This window comes from Falco biarmicus, chromosome Z (assembly GCF_023638135.1).
Source record: "Falco biarmicus isolate bFalBia1 chromosome Z, bFalBia1.pri, whole genome shotgun sequence".
NCBI lineage: Eukaryota > Metazoa > Chordata > Aves > Falconiformes > Falconidae > Falco > Falco biarmicus.
Genome location: NC_079311.1, coordinates 75049230 through 75066168, shown reverse-complemented (window position 1 = coordinate 75066168; position 16939 = coordinate 75049230). Strand labels below are relative to the sequence as shown.

The following is a 16939-nucleotide window of genomic DNA, read 5'->3' as shown; positions in this document are numbered from 1 at the left end:
CTGCAGAACTGGGGAACAACAGTGGGAAGGGACCTCGGGGGGGGCGGGGGGGGTGTCAGTCCAATTCTGCTAACAGCAGGGCCAAGCCTGAGCAGGTTGCTTAGGGTTTGCCCCTGACAAAGGCTGAAAGTCTCCAAACACAGAAACTGCCTCCCTTCTCTGGGCCCTGCTCCAGAGTCTAACCACCCTTGTGGGGAAATATTTTTCCTAATATCTAATTGGAATTTCCCTTGTGTGCCATTGCCTCTTATCCTGTCCCTGGGCACTTCCCAGGGGAGCCCAGCTCCGGCTCCTCTCCAAACCCACAGCTGCCAGCAGCAGTGAGAACTCCCTTCGCTGCCTTCCCTTTCCCAGGCTACACAAACCCGCTGCCCCCAGCCTCTCTCTGCTGCAGCACACCAGAAGCCCCACGGCAGGGCCAGAGTTCCAGCACATCTGTGGAGGCTGCTGGAGCCTGCTAGTCTCCATCCTGCCCAGCCAAGGGTGCCAACAGGGAGGACAGGAGGTACCTACTGCCAGCACTGAGTAGCAGACACCTACACACCTCGGGGATATTGAAAAAAAGAGACTTACCTCAACACTGAGACCAGTGGGGCTGGTTTTGTTCAAGTATTTGTTCCTTGCTGTGGCTGGTGGCAATACCAGTGCCTGCTGCAACACACCTAGGTTACCCCGAGCTACAAGTCCCGAGTACCTGCTCTGAGAAGTTTGGCCCTAAATAGAGAAAGCTTTGGCTTCACCATTGTGGCACTGACACCAAGCCTACCTCCATCACGCCCACAAGGGACCAGCCCTCAGGAGCGATGAGCAGGACCATTAGGACTCAGACTCAGCACCGACCAGCTGGGCTAGACAGAAACTCAAACAGCCCAGGGCAGGTCCCTGGATGAGGCAAGCAGCCATTGTGACGCACTCACACACACACAGAGGATCTGCAGCAGCATCCACACCACACAAGGGATTTCAGGGCGAATGACCAACCATGGCCCCAGATCTGCAGTGCATCATCCCTCCCAGCTCTTTCCCTGGGCTGCATTCACTTAATTCAGAGCTATCTGTTTATCACACTCTGCCCCATCAGGGATCATTCATTTTTCCATCCTCTCACCACTCTTTCAGAGCAGATGGGAAGGTTACTGGGCAAGATTTGACCACAAGAGACCTGCTCAGCCTGCCCAGAGCTGGCTGGACACCTCACTGTCTGTGTGAGGACAAAGATCCACCCCATACCTGGTCACCACACTGCTCCCTTGCAGTGCCTGTCTTGGGTCCCTCCTGGGAAACCTCAGTACAGAGGATGCCCCAGGACACTCCAGGGCAGCAACATACCCAAGGCTGGAGGAGATGTAGGCAGAGAATGGGTTTGACACGTGGCTGAGCTGGATCCTGGCCCATTCCCAAGCCACAGGCACTGCCTCCACCTGCTAAGCCTTGTGGCTTTCCCAACTTTCCTCCAGCACCCTCACCACATCGCCCAGGGACCCAGCATGGGCTGCCATGCCCTTGGGCTCCCTTAAAGCCCAGCCCTGGGCAAGCACCTGCCTCCTGCTTCCCACTGGCTCTCGTTCCCTTGTGATTCACCCTCTCCTCCTGCCTGACTCACCCATTTCTGCCAAAGCTGTGTGCACACACACACACACACACGTGTGAGTGTGCAACCTGGCCGCATCTGTCAGGGCAATGCCACAAACTCCGCACAGCAGTGAACTGGGCAGGGAGCCTGGGCAGGCTGTGCCAAAGCCCTCACCTCCCGCAGCAACCAGCGGCAGAAGGGGCAGAGATGATGCCGCCGGCTCAAGTCCGTGGCAGGGAGATGGGGCAGAAAGGCAGGCCAGGAGTGCTGCCATGACAAGTGCCAGCACTGCCAAGATAAGGAGCGATGCTGGGCGAGGGCTGCCTCCATGCTCCAAAGCTGCCTTCCAGGCAAACACGCGCTTTATCAGCCCTGCAGCAGCCTGACTCCCAGCACTGGCTGTGGGAGGGTTACCCAGCACTGCCGCAGCTCAGACCCCCAGGCAAGCCATCTGCCAACTAAACCTGGGTCTGGGTACAGCCAAATGTGCCCCCTCCCAGCCTGTGCCTCTTCCCAGTTTGGCTGTCCAGGGTGGAGAGACTCCTGGGATCCAGAAAGGGATTTCTTCTAAGCACAGCTACAGTCACTTGGCATCAGCTAGTGCCACTGCCCATGCAAGGCCCACAGGCTTGGTCAGTTCCTGAATCTGGACAGTACGAGTCACGCACATTATGCTATATATACATGTTCTCTGCAGGCTGCTTCTCCAACTAGCAATTCCCCTAATGCCCTGGCAGGGCTGAAGCTCAAATGAGCTTTGCCCCACATCCCTTCCCTTCATCTTTCCCCCAGCATCACTCATCCTGAAGGCTCTCCAGCTAACCTCAGCCCCCTTCTTGAAGGGGACCAGAGCAGACGGAGGCGGTAAGTGGAAGACCGCACACCACAGCTGCGCTGAGCCCAGCGAGAGCTGCGGCACACACCTCCCAGCCGGCAAGCGGCTCTGTGTACCAAAGCACATCCATCTGTGTCAAGGAGCACACGAGAGCGCCGGCGCACATGAAACACCAGTCTGTGCAGCACACCCGGTCATGGATCTGCACCTCTGACTGTTGCAGCTGGAGCATCTATTTCCCATTGACTACAGGAGCAAATTAAGAGTATCAGTCACAGGCCCTTCTCTCACCCCTTCCTCTCCACCTTCCACTTGTCACAGCCACTCTGACAAGGGGCTCTCGTCCCTTCCACCCAGGAATGCTTGGCCAGCCGCAGCATTTTGCCCACAGGCACACACAGAGTACTTCGGACAACCCTTGCTGGTGCTGCAATAGGGCAAGTCAGTTGAGCATCAAGTCTCCAGCAGGGTCACGCAGCCCCAGCAGGGTCAGGGGGCCCTGGCACCCAGAAATTAAGGCCAGACTAAACCATCCTTTGGCCAGGGAGGGAGGGAGGGACAATGTTTTGGGCTCAGATGTCATGTATTAATAGAGACAAAGAACAATTTTCTGCCAAAGCACAAGACTGCATATCAGATCTGATGGTTCTCCCTGTATTTTAACATTCCTGATACTCACCATGTACACACAGAGCCTTTTTCCCCTTCTCAGGGCAAAGAAAACCAAGGGTCCCATGGGCTCCAGCAGCTTCCCCTGCACACCACCCCTCCTCTCATCAGGATGCTCCAGTCCCTGGGGTCCCTCCTAGGGAGGCAGAGGGGGAGATCCAGAGTTCTCACCATGTGTCATTGGCAAGGCCAACACTTGACCAACACTACAGTCATGGTGTCACCAAGGTCACAGTAGTGGGCAAGCACCTAACGAAACTCAGCAGCTACCAGCAGGACAGACCCAGCAATTTAAATGCACATCCTTAAATCAGCATGTCATCACTGAAAAGACGGGCATCGCTACAAGCTCTGGGAGACCTTGAGAGAGCAACAATAACCTATGTGAGCTCTTACACAAGGCCGGCTCCCTGCCATCGCCCCCAGGCAATGGAGAAGCTGAGAGATGTGCCCTACACCCAGTTAGGGCAGACAGACACTGCTCCAATTTGAGCCAGACTGTGACTATTTCCTGCCAGCTCCCTGTTTGTGACTAACAGAGGGGTAACACCCCACCTACGACACCTGCCTCCAGCCAGGTTCGGGGGAAAACCAAAGAAGAGACAACAAAGGTGCCCTTGCTTCTGCCATCTCTTGCACACCAAGAGGATCCCTTGCAACAGCCTTGTGTTCCCCTCCTGCAGCTCAGGTGGCTAAGGAGAGTGGCAGAGCATCCCTCCAAAGTACAGCGACAAGACCTTGCTGCCTCCAAATAGCACATTTCAGGTCAGCAAGTCGGGAACTGTCAGCAGAGAGAAGGCAGTTTATTCACCCACCTTTGTGTCAGTGGCATGCTTCTGCAGCACAGGTGATGCCAGAGGACAGGATGAGAAGATAAGATTCTGGACAACAACAGATGGAGAGGTTCAGGCTTTCTCAATGTCAGTGTTAAGCAGCAAGAAGTAAACAACGCTGACACTTCAACTGAAACAGTTCCTGGTTCACAAGGACAGGCGCAGAGAGCAACTCTGAGAACAGGCCATCTACCTGTGAACAGAAGGCATTATGGTTTCCAAGAGCCCCAAACCAAGCCTTCCGTTTCTGTGTTCTCCTTCTCACAGCAGCTCTGCGCTCCCTACAGTTCTCCCTTCATGGTGCTTGAAAAAGCAGAGTAGCCACCAGGCTTCTAACTTAGGTGGTGGCTGCACTGACCTTCACGGTCATATTTACTGGGACCAGCTTTCATCTCCTAGATGGAGCCGAATGAAGCATCAGCCCTTTGCTCCAAAATCACATCCAAGGTCATCTGATCCAACATAAAGACCAGATGTGGGATTTCTTTAAATGAAAGCTTAATGGGGGAGCATGCCTGTGCCAGGGAAAGGAGCTGAATGGCCAAGTGCCTCGTAACCCAGCCTGAAAGTTTTAAGGACTAAACCGCCTTTTCTGGTTGGTAACACAAATCCATGTTTGCTAAAATTGGAAAGCCCACTGTGTGGTTCGCAGCTGGCGCTCACCCTTCCTGCAAGCTGGAAACCCCTATTGTCTTGGCAGCCCTGATCAGCCCCCCGCCCTCAGCAAGGGGATGCTCTTGTTGACTCAGCACATCCTGCAGCCCTCTGTACATGTCCTGGGTGGGCTGGCCAGCTGGCTCATGCCATCCAAAGCTCAAGATGGAAACTAGCTGTGTCCTCTTTCAGCCTTGCTGTGGGAAGGGAAACAGGTCTCTGCCATCCACCCCCTCCCTAGCTTCTTTTGCTGGACCCTCTGGTCCTGTGCCCCACAGGGCAACCTGAGCAGACGACGTTAAGCAGAGGGGCTAGGAAAGCAGCTAGAATCAGGCTCTCCTCCTTAACTTCACATGAAAAAAAATCCAGTTTTAGCTTGGGCAGGCATTGAAAAGTCAACTTCCCTCTTCTGTCAAGGCAAAATGTGCCTGCAGGCACTCAGGACTGTCTCCTCTTCTGCATTCTGGAGAGACCCTCCCTTGCGGGCATTGCCTTTCACCCTCTACAGCCTTCACTGGCTCGGAGAAGGCTGGAGAGGCCCAAGTGCTGGCTACAGCAGTGACGCTGCAAATTCAGGTGCCATGTGTGGGGGCAGATGCAAATGCAATACAAGGGGGAAAACCAAAACCAAACCACCCAAAACTCCCCGGGCAGGAGGCCTGCACAAAGCCTACAGTCCTGGCCTCCTGGCTCCCAGCCTTGTGTTCAACACTCATTCATCTCAGCATACAGTTCCCGTTTTCATTCTGGTTTTAAAGCTTCCCATGAAGTTGCTCACACTGACTTTCACAATTCCTTTTCTCTCTGCCCCACTTCCAGCAGGGACCTCAGCCACCATTGCCTCCCAGAAAAAGGGTCTCCATGACCTTTGTAATTCAACACACTGGGAAAGGCTCAATCCATTCCCTCTACTCCTAGCCCAACACAGACCTTAAAAGCCCTCTTTGTTCCTGATACAAACCCTATCCCACTACTGTGGCTTAACCCTTAGGGCACTGCCTCAAATAAAGAGTGCTTCACAGAAGCAAAGCGGGCTGCAGCATCCATGGGAAGCTGGACCTACCCTTCACCTACAAAAGAGCTGTGCTGACAGTCTGCTGGTAGCTTGCAGGACGCATCAGATACACCCAGCGGGGTGGGGGGACAGGGGGACAGGGTGGGGGGAGATGTCTCTGACTGCCCTCATCATCAATACAAACTACTGCCAAGACGTGCATGTGGGAACCCTGTGCCCCACGCTGCTACAGCAACATAGGCAATGGGTTGGGCTTGCAGCTGTTTAGCCTCCTGGTTTTGCTCTGCCTCCCCTCAGTTCAGCAGGTTTGTTACAAAACGTGCTCCATGCAGGCAGATTTGGAGCTGCAAGGAAGGAATAGGGGTGAAGAAGGAAGCAGGTGGGACCAGGCACTCCCTTGTCACTCCCACAAGGACTCCTCTGCTCCTGCCCCCAGGCAGTCATTGCTCCATGCCCAGGTGCAGACACAGCGAGGGATGCCACGCCATTACCTCCACAGCCTGCATTTAGGTGAGTGCACAGCTAACAGCACTCCTGATTCTTGCCTTGTCTGAGGTAAGATCAGACCCACATCCTAAGCAGCAGCCCATAAATCACGCATTGGAGGAAGCAGAGCCACGGGACTGTCCATAATTGTACACCCTGCACACAGGAATGCAGAGAGGATGGAAGATGCTGCCAGCTCTCCCTGCCCTAGCATGATCCCCAGCACAGCAGAAGGCAGCATGGAGCAAGGACTGCTTTGTGGCATTCAAAAATGCCAGCTTTGCAGCTGGGATGGGAACAGAGCTTCCTGGCAGCACCACAAAATGTCTCCATGACATAGCAGGCTTGTACCACTGGCACACCAAAACACCACTTCTGCAGACAGGATGGGGTAGGGCCACCTTGCAGCACCCCAAAATGCGATTTCCTACCAGCTGATGTAACTTCCCCTCTGCCCCTTTCCGCTCCCACTCCACCCCTCCCTGCTCCCCAGGCCACAGGGAAACTGAGTCACAGCGTGCCATCCCTGCCCCAAGGATGGAGAGCAGGTGGGCAGCCCCCAGCACCAGGCACAGTGTGGGGAGTAGGGCAAAAGCAGTACTGACACCTCTGAAAACCCCAGCGATGGAGCAAGACAGAGATACCCACGTGGCTTATGCCAAGCAGCTATCCGGATTACCAACCTCCTCTCTTTCCACCTCCCTTGAAGCAGGAGTTGGCCCCACTCTGCTGCTGGCCATATGGACTGCACGCATTCTGCTGGGCTACATCTGGCCCTACGGACTGACCCAAGTGCTCTCTGGCACCAGAGGGGACAGGGACATGCAGGGCCCTGCATCAGATGCACATAGCTCAGCATGGCCCAGAAAATAAAGGTAATACCACGTAGGAATGAAATGAAACAAAACAAGAAAAAAACATTACAGACCCAGAGCCCAGACTGAGCGTTACGAACCAGAAGGGTGCCCTGGCTCCCAAACAGCTGGTGGGGGACCGGACACTTCCTTCAGAGCAGGTCATTGCATCCTTCACCTTAAAAGATTCATGTGTTTGAGTAAAGACTTGGATTCTCTGGTTCAGCTCTAGGAGCTGATTAAGTTTCCAGGTATTGACCTCTGCCTCTCTGTTTTCATCACACTCCCCCAAAAACCCTTTTGAGTGTTGAGCCTGCTTACCAGTGAAGCTTCCCAGGACCAGGTCCACAGCAGTGTGGAGACACCAGCGTCCTTTAAAATTCCTATGTCTGAAGCAGTAGCAAATCACCATCCAACTAACTACCTTGTAGGCAGAGAAGCTAAAGATAAAGATTTGTTCATTCAGGCTCTGGGTCAGACATCTCACTAATGTTATTGAAGTTACAGTTTCTTTAGTGCATTTCTCAAGATCACAACAAGGTTAAGAGCTCAGCGTTGTCCAGTTCAGCTGGGCCACTGAATGGGAAAGCAGACCTCAAGCTGCAGAAAATGCACAGCTATTATGCTGTTCTTCTCTGCAAATATCCTGGCATCTTTCCTCAGGCTTGTGTCTCTTGGTTGCCTCACTCCACTTTCCTGATGATTCTCTGAAAACAGACCCTTCCACCTCTCCCCGGGGAAGCACGTTCAGGTGGTATTTGCTGTTGTTGTCATGCAAAGCATAATGTTATTGCCAATACCCTTGCCCTAGCTTTATCTCCCAGGACAGCATAATAGTGGATTAAATTCATTATCCCCTATCACTTTATGGCACAATCTTTTCATTTCTCTGTTAACACACATCTGAGACACAGTGAGTTTCAGGCAGGCTCAATCCAGAGTAAATTCCCTGCTCTTTCCTTACAAGGATTTGCACAAGCCACACCTTTTATTTTCAGTAGCAAAAAAACCCCAAGTTAAACCACCACCACCACCAAAAAAAACCCCCCCAAACTAAACCAAAACACTCTGAAAAACACATTTGGACGTTCACTTATAGACAGAAATTGACTTTTCTTCCCAGACCACCACTTCGGTCAGACCTTTCCTAGGCTCTGGAGGGCAGCATTCTCACTACTGCTCACACTGGTGCAGCTCCATCAACAACGTCTGGAGTCATGTAGTGAGGAAGCTTTCAAGGGTGAGATGCCTTTTCCTTCCCAAAAGCGACCAGCACATGAACACAGGCATTTCCTGATAAACTGTTCCTCCTTGCTTCCAGCCTCTGCTACAGGGGTGGCCTCTGATAGCAGCCTTCCTCCGGAAACACCACTGCATTTTGCTCCGTTACTCTAACAGTATGATATTTGTAGGGAAACAGAATTAAACAGAGCTGTAATCTATAATAAATCATTCCAACTGTGCTGCCAGGGAGATAGCTGCACAGAAGAAAGAGAGGAGATGTAAGTCTGTTTCCTCACAAATCTAAGCCACATAACAGCCCTTTGGTTACAGAAAACAGGCACAGCAGCAAGAACGGTGGCAGACTGATGCCACCAGTTTTTGCATTCTCTCTAGCCAGATTTATCATGTGGCTAGGACAAGTCATTGCAAACACCTTAAGATCCCAGACTGCCAGCCCAGGGGAGAGGTCGGCAGACCAAACCCAGATAAAAAAGCCTGACAATATTCTAGTTCTTCAAAAAAAGCTCTTATCTTTAGCTGTTGCCGCTCCTAGAAGATAAATTGAAAGCAAAGCTCTGACCTGCTACTTCATGCCATAACTGTTTTCTTTTGCTGTCAGCCACAGCAGAGAGCACCTTGAGAATTACCCTGTTTGTCCACCCCGGCCCAGCTATGCTAATCTCATCAGTAATGCAAACACTGGTATAGAAAGGACTTGAGTGACTGTGCTAACGCGTCTAGGCTATGCTCTCTCTGCACAGCCACAGCACTGCTGACTGGCAGTAAGAAAACCCCAGTGCACAGAGTCCAGGCATTTTCTCCAGGTCTGAGTTGAAGCAAAAAGTTGGCTCTTGCAGGCTATTCTTTATGCATCTTCCACTGGGCAATCTGTACAGCACTTCTGGGCTTCACTATCTTCTCACAATTTAGGGAATGCAGGTAGAAACACCCACCGAGTCAAAGTTTCCTCTTGGTCCCAATGATCCATCATCTCTCTGCTGAAATCCCCAGCACTCCTCCCACAGCAGCAGCAGCTTTAAGATTGCTCCTGATGTCCAGAAAGGAGACTGGCCTTTTTTTCAGTGACATTGCTCAGGATGGTGTGCCCATCTGACTTGCAGGCATGCATTTGTCCCAGACTTGCCTAAGGCAATGGCAGCAGCGAAGCCAGCAGCACGTAACCCACACAGTACTTTCCAAACTCGAACACCACAGCTCAGCCAGGAGGAAATCTCTCTTGGCTGCCTCTCCCTAAATGCTTATTCCAGCACTGCCTGTCTTAACTCCTCCCCAAACTGGGAGTAGAGTATGTGACCCCACTGCCTTTGGGCTTTTCTGATCCTTTGCACTGTGCTTAAAAATGTGTAGTATGAAGAGGCAAGACAGAAAAAGAGGGAGCAGCACTTCAAAGATGACACAGTTATAACTCATCAGGTCACAGCGCCCAGGAGCTTGAGTCTTTGGCAAGGATCTCAGCATGTAAGGTGCTGTACAAATGGCAGAAGTGAAAATACCCTCTGCCCTAGAACCTGGCAACTCACATCCCAACACACCCATACGTAACCCAGAGCCTTACCTGCTGGGCTCTGCATCCACTCCATGATATTCCATAGCACATCCTGGGGCCTCAGTCCAGTGGAAAAAATCAGAAACAACAGGCTGTGAAAGGGGGGTCAGAGGGAATTAAAGTTTGGCTCAATGGATTCTGACCAAGGTCTGCCATCACCCACACCTGTAATATATTGTAACACCAGTTCTCACACCACAGTGCTGAAGGACACATACATGAAGAGCAGTGCTCGAGCTGCTGATCTGAAGTTGCCTTCAGTGTCAGTTACCAGTGTCCCAGCTTCCTTCATGGGAAAGAAGCTTCAGCTGCCAGTGCAGAGCAAGCTGTTCGCCTCTGGAAAGGGAAGGAACCTGTCAGAAGCAGGAGGGAGGAAACTGTCTACTGCAGGCGGCTTTCCCAAAGGCTCCACATTCCAGCTTCCACCTCCTGGCTTGCTCTCCCTTGGGAACATTAGAGTCTGGAGTCCAGGGGACTTTTTGCAAACAAGTCTAGCCTACTTGGGATTTTAAGATGACTGGAACTGTAGCTGGACAGTGTTGGGCAGTCTATACTGATCTTATAATCACCCTAAATAGGAAATGGACACTATGACAGATCAGAAATAGTGAAACGATTTTCAGGGGAATTTCTGAGGCTTTTTACCCTGGTTCAGAGCTGGATGAAGGGGTCACAGGTCAGGCAAGAATCATGACTTTTATGAGTGCAGACCCATTTGGGCAGCTCACAGACATGCATCCTTGCCGCTCCAGTTTTGCTTGAACATCCTAGTGCCAGATGAAATCCAGTCACAGGTGCTACAGCAGTGCGTGCCACCCCCTGGCAAGCCCACACACCTGACCTCAGAGCATCCTCTGAAGGTGGGGCAGGCTCCTTCCCCTCTCATTCTGGGCTGGGTGCAGAGATGTGGGCAGGGCATTGTAGCTTGTTGCGAGCAGAGCACTGACCTTTGAGAGGTGTAATGAGAGAAGTTTACAGCTCACACAGCCATCCACACTGAGATGGGCAAGCTGTGCTTGCTGCCAGCCAGTCCCTTCCCCCTGGCTCACATCCAGGACTTTAGGCACATCATGGATGACAGGTCAGGTCTCAGTCACGCTCACATTATGGCTGGAGCCAGCTTCCTGACCCATTCTCTCTGCGCAGCAAGGAGCACGGTGTTCCCCACTTCCTTCAGCAACAGAGGCCAGCTCTCTGATAGCACCTGGCAAGAGGTCTGCCCAAAGACAGCTTCAGAAATGTTTAACCACTCTTTTGTGTGCTCCAGAGGATGGTCTCAGACCATACCAGAGGGCTTACTAAAGCATCTGCTCTCCATCAGAGTACAGATATCCCAGAGCAAGGCAAACTGGCTGTGCAAGGTAGAAAGCACAGTACAGGGCTAAGCATCCTGGGAAGATGCAGGCACGGCTGGAGCCACTCACATCGATTAACTGAGGATAAGCAAGGGCAGCAGAATGACTTGCTTTCTTCTGTCGTACAGTGAGAGGGCTCAGGAGACTGGTTTCTTTCTGGCTGAGCCTGCTCTGCAACTTGAGGCTTCAAACAGAACAGGTCTGCAAAGAGAAGCTGACTGCTCATTCCCCAGCGGGAGGCAAAAGAGGGGAGAAGATGGACAAAACATCCCCGGCCACCCACCCTGAAGCTGCTGCCCAAGGAAAATGGCTTCAGGTGCCAGATTGTCATGTAGGAGCCCACCAGTGCCAAGCCCATGGCATGGCTAGGATGGTGCTGCATCGAGGGCTGCTCCTCCACCATGCACTGCAGAAAGCACAGTGCAGCATGCAGCCAGCAGTGAGTTGCCATAGCAATTCCCCCAAGCATGCCCCGCTACCTCCCTCCTTTGTCTCTGCTCCCCCAAGCCTCACTGCTCCCTCCCTGCTGCCCCACACACAAAACCAGTTGAACAACATCCAGAAGCCTCAACATGCTCCTGAAGGGCTGTTCATTACCCCGAAGAAGGAAAGGGGACAGAGGTGGATGTCCACTCCCACAAGCCATCACCCTCACCTGCTTCACAGGCTACTCTGGACCTGGTGCACCATACCCCACCGTGCCCAGTGCCAAGGCACAACACGGGAGAGCCAGGCAGCCAGATGTGGGGTATAGAGGCCCCTCTAGGTGCATCCCACGTCATGATGTGGCAGGCAGGGATGCTTCAACATCGACGCCTGCCCTGTGCTGCCCGCTCCGTGGTGGTGACACATAGCCCCTGTCCAGCCCAGCCCAGCCCAACACGGCTGCCGGCAGGTCAGAAAGCCCCATGAACTCTTTCTACCTTGTGGCAGTACCAGGTTTGATGGAAATGAGGGTCCCAGATTTGACTTGCTGCAGCCTGGCAGGCACCTCTTAAGTCTCTGCTTTCTAGTCCCAGCCACTTCCACTTCAAGCAGGTCTGTTCCTCTGCACCAAACCTCACTGTGGCTTGAACCAGAGGCAGATCCTGCTTTGCTTCCTGTCCTAAAAACTGCTGTCTACCATCACTGTGCTGCTAAGCAGTTACCCAACCTGTCATGTAAGCAGAGCTCCTCTCCCCTTCACCTCTCCCACAGGGGCACAAGATACAAGGGGAAGACAAAGGACCCTGCTGAACCACACTCAGGTGGGATACCTGCCAATATCTTTCAATTAATGAATTTAACGACTTAACAGAATAGATAAAGAACTTCTAAAAAGCTCTGCTTCCCTCCCCATTCTGCCCTTCCCCAGATCTAGTAGGGCCCACCACAACCAGTTACATCACTTGAAGGTTACAGCAGAAGCTAGCAAAGCCTCGGTCCTGATCCAGGATGAGTCACAGAGCTCAGGAGATCACGCAACTTCCTTCTGATACCATCAACCGTGCCTTACACAGGCTAAAAATAAAGATGTGCCAAAACTGCAGAGCCACATCTTGCCTCAACACGAAACTTAGCTAAGCTCAGTGCTAAGTTCAGTGCTGCTGAAAAATCACCTGAGCAGGTGGAAACCAACAAGTGCAGAGAGGCCACAAGTCTTGGGCGTACAGACAAAGGAGAGGCCAGAAGGTCTCACCCTGTGCTGTGCTGTAGGATGGTGGTGGCAGACAACAAGCAGCCATTCACCCATACAGACAGGCCCAGAGCTGGGCTCCCATCTCACTTGGCTGTGGACTTTGGAGTATTTCCACACCCAGAGGTTTCGTGGAAGACCATTTTCTATACCACAGGCACCCATCTGAAACAACAGGAACTGACTGCTACGAACAGGAAGGATGCTGCATTTTTGGCAGGAAAAGGCTGGAAGGCTGTGGCCTGTTTCCCACCATGCAATGCATGGGCACCCACAAAGCAAAGTCCGAAGGGTGCTTGGAGCTAGGGCTAAAAAAAGGGGTCACACATGCATCTGATATGGCTCAGACGTTTTAGGTAAGTGAGTAATTCGAAGTTCTTCCTAATCCCTGGGATGCTATGCCCCAGCAAAACCTTTGCACATGAGGATACAGGACTCTCACATAGCTCTTAGCAGGGAGCCACAGGATCACACACAAATAGGAGCTCAGAGGGACAACCCGCAATGTTCAGAGACCTAAAATTAGCCTCAGCAGATGATCCTCTGCTCCATTCCTGGGAGCAGTGAGGACCGAACAAGGATCCAGCTGTCCCAACACTCCCATGAGCAGGATCTTTGAATGCCCGACCGACTTGCAGCAGAGATGGTAGGGCAAAGAGGGGATTCCTCGCATAACTCCAGTGCCAATACTCACAAGGAACCCAGAGCTCCATCTCTTGAAGGGAGAAAGCGGCGGGCAGCATTTTCTTGGGGTTTCCAGTGGAAAGACCTACTCCTAGATCAGCTGGTCAGACTGAAGCAATGGCAGCCCACTCACGCTAAAGAGTGGACTGAAGGACATTAGGCTGACCACTTTTTGTCTAAGACATAACCTCCACTTTGCCCAGTCTTCAAGTTCGCCAGCAAAGCATTTCATCCTGTTCTCAACAGAGGCACTGCAAGTCTCTCCAAGGGCCTGCAAGCTGTACCAGCTTCCAGATTACAGCCAACTGCACTAAACTGAATTAACATCATTAATTTAGCCCAAATATAAGTTTACCAATGCCACCTGGCTTTGATGATATCCAAACCAGAGAGGAGGTTCATGCTATGATCAAGTAATGGGAGAAGCTGCTGCATTACACATATTTGCGAGATTTACTGTCCCTGGAGATATTAAGCTATTTGGTCAGCAAGGGGAGGGGAAGAACAGTGGATCTAACACAGTAAACCGTGTGTTAAAATGCCTCTTGTCAAAAGGCCGGGGAGCCTTGAGAGGATACTGTGAGCTTGGTGGACTGGAATCTGCAAGCAGCTCCAGCAGAACCAAGGGCAAACCTTTTCTCTGGTCTTAGCCACATAATATGTCTCTTTTCCATCACTAAGATACACATAAGATCCCAGCATGGAGCAGGTACTAGTGATTGCCACAACTCAGCTGGATAAAGGCGCTGCTCTGCTGCAACCATGTTGGGTGGTTGGAGTCCTCAGCACACACCAACACCAGCAAAGGACTACTTCTTACCTTTAACTTCCCAGGTAAATCTACCCCTGCCTCACTCGTTGTGGCTACCACTTCAGCATCGGGCTGAAGGATGAGATGGCCTGAGTCCCTGTCTCCAGCTGCCTCTGGACTAGCCCCAAACTTCCATGGGGAGGGAAGAGCCACAGACCCTGGGTGACCATGCATCCTAAACAGCAGCTTCCTCATATAACCTCTCCAAAGAGCTAAATCGTACCTGAGCTCTGGATTGACAGGTCTCCCTCGGAGGCACAGTGTTGATGAGGGCTCCCTTCCCAGTGAGAGCACACCGTGCAGGTGGGGCGGGCACTGCTGGGGCCCAGGCATGCACACCAGCATTCAGGCACAGGGCTGGGGCAGGAAGCCCAAAGCTGCCTCAGCCTGCTCCAGACAGCTTACCTCAGAGCAGCAAGGGCCTGACCTTCTTCACATTTCTTGACAGTGGCAATACAAAGACTACCAGTCCTCCTGAAACACTTTGCTGTCACTCTAAGCCTCATACAGCACAGCCAAGGGCCTCCTCAAGCTACAAAATCCTGGGAAAATGCAGGAAGAGCTCAACTGGTTCAGATAGAAAGCAGGATCACATCTCCCATGAGCTCTGTGTGAGCTCTATTTGTTCAGGTGAAGGACAGCAAGCTGCAGAGACCAGCAGCTGGGAAATGTTCCCATTCCATATTGCTGGCAGGCAGAAGGACAAGTGCAGCAAGTAGCACAGACTACAGGTTCTCGAGGGCTTAAAACACACTGCACTTGAGCTCCCGAAAATTGTGTGCAGGGCTCAGTGGTCTTAACAGCATTGGTCACACACAACCAGGCTGCCTTTGCCACACTGCCAACCAGGTGGGAGCCAGGAGCACCCAACAAGCCTGGGCTGTGGGAGCCTCACCTGGGTGACACCTACTCTACAGAGCTGTCCCTATGGGCCAAGAGGAGAGCACGGGGTTCCCCTGCTTCTTCACGCAGCCCTGGTGAAGGAAGAGAGACCAATGACGATTGTGCAGGTACTAACTATGGTGTAGGGCTGAAGAAGATGGGAAACGCCAGTCTCCGCATCCGCAGCATAGTCTTGGAGTTGCTCGTTCAGGCTGTCTTGGGTAACCTGGAAAGACACATGCACAAATAAACATTCAGCTCAGCTTCAAAACACCTTGCCCATGCAAGACAACCTTCCAAACACTAGCCAGGCAGTAACTGCTCATCCAAGCCAAGCACATTAGTGGCCTATGCATGAAATGAGAGATCCCAAGCACCCCAGCACCTCAAAGACCCCACCATACCCCTTCAGCTGCAGCCCTGACTCCCTCCTGGGGTTCCAGTTACCACCCCAGTTCCCTGCAGGACTCCACGTGAGTGCATGGGTGGTTCCCCAGAGAGGGCTGCTAAGGATGTGGCCACCGTCCCCCTTCCCTAGATTTCAGTGGGAAGTAAAGTCCTTTCTGTGCCCTTGACTTTGTTCTTCTGCACCTGCGCAGCTGTGCATTGCTCCACCACACAGGCTTTGCCAGTACTCAAGTGCGTGTGCTGGCATATGGTTTATCTGCAAGAACAGACTCTGGCTGCGGTCCCCATGGGCCACCCACTAAACCACCCTGCAGTGACACGAAGCCAGGGCAGGGAGGGCTGAACTCCACTGCTGGAGAGATACTGCTCCCAACAACTCCAGGCCAAGCCAAATCCAATGCTGCAGTGTTTCCCAGGCTACAGCGAAAGGGGAAAACGACAACTGCTCAATAGAAATCTGAGGGGCCTGCCAACATCATCACAAAGAGGTTGTTCAAGACCCCTCCCAGTGCTGTAATTATAGACTTCTGGTGATCACACTGTGTGGGGGCTAGATCCTCGTGTCCAGCAGATCTTGAAAACCAGGACAGTATCAGCCTCCCCAGACCCAGGTTTTTCGCTGCCCAAAAGCATGATGAGCAAAAGCTGCTTGGGGGCAGTCCCCAATCCCCAGCCTACCCTCCCGCATGGGTAACCACCCTGTGGTACCACCGGCGGCACAACCCAGCTCCAACCACAACCACAGCACCAGTGAGCACAGCACTGTGGGCAGCCACACTGCTGGTCCCCCAGAAGCACAGCCTTTACATCATGATCTGGGGAAGCACCATCACACTAGCTTATTGGTGCACCAGCCCTTAAAACAGTCATGAAGGTGATATGGAGAAATAGTTTGAAATAGGGACAATGGACATCGATTGTGATTGTGTATGTCTGCTCAAGGAATGTGGGTATGGTGACTGGTCATGAGTGTGGTGTCTGGTCACATAGCCACACAGCTTTGAGGAGACACCTACCCTTCTTCCTCTAACAGAGGGGCTATTTATAAAAAGGATGAGAAAAGGATGAGAGACATTTCAATGTTATCTAGAGGAAGGGAGTGCTAAGTCTTCTTGCTGGAGAAGTTCAGATGGTCACAAAGACATGAAACACCTACAAACCTGCAAGACCACCACATTCCAGGCAAAGGACTGATAAGCTAATTAACATACAAAACGAGAGTAAGCGGATTTAGGTAACAAATATGTATAAGTGTTAATTGAATATTCATTTGTTTTATTGTATAAATGTGAGATGGTTCGTCACTTCGGGCATGCACGCTTGTGGAGGAGCAATCCCCCGTGCATCTGCGCGCAATAAACATACCTACTTTATAACTTTCGGGTTATAGAGTCTAATTCCGCATGTCAAAGGC

The 16939-nt window shown here is 52.1% G+C and overlaps 1 protein-coding gene across 11 annotated transcripts in view; it reads right to left on the bottom strand.

Annotated features, from left to right (window-relative positions):
* ATOSB (atos homolog B) overlaps positions 1 to 16939 on the bottom strand; it is a 42049-nt gene that overhangs the window by 19868 nt on the left and 5242 nt on the right. For 5 of the 11 annotated variants that reach the window (XM_056325155.1, XM_056325153.1, XM_056325163.1 and 2 more), the window contains exons 2-3: positions 15254 to 15343; positions 3893 to 4103 (exon numbers count right to left, since the gene is read on the bottom strand). The gene's annotated coding sequence lies outside the window, so the exon portion shown is untranslated. The other 6 variants (XM_056325158.1, XM_056325154.1, XM_056325162.1 and 3 more) reach the window with 3 other exon arrangements.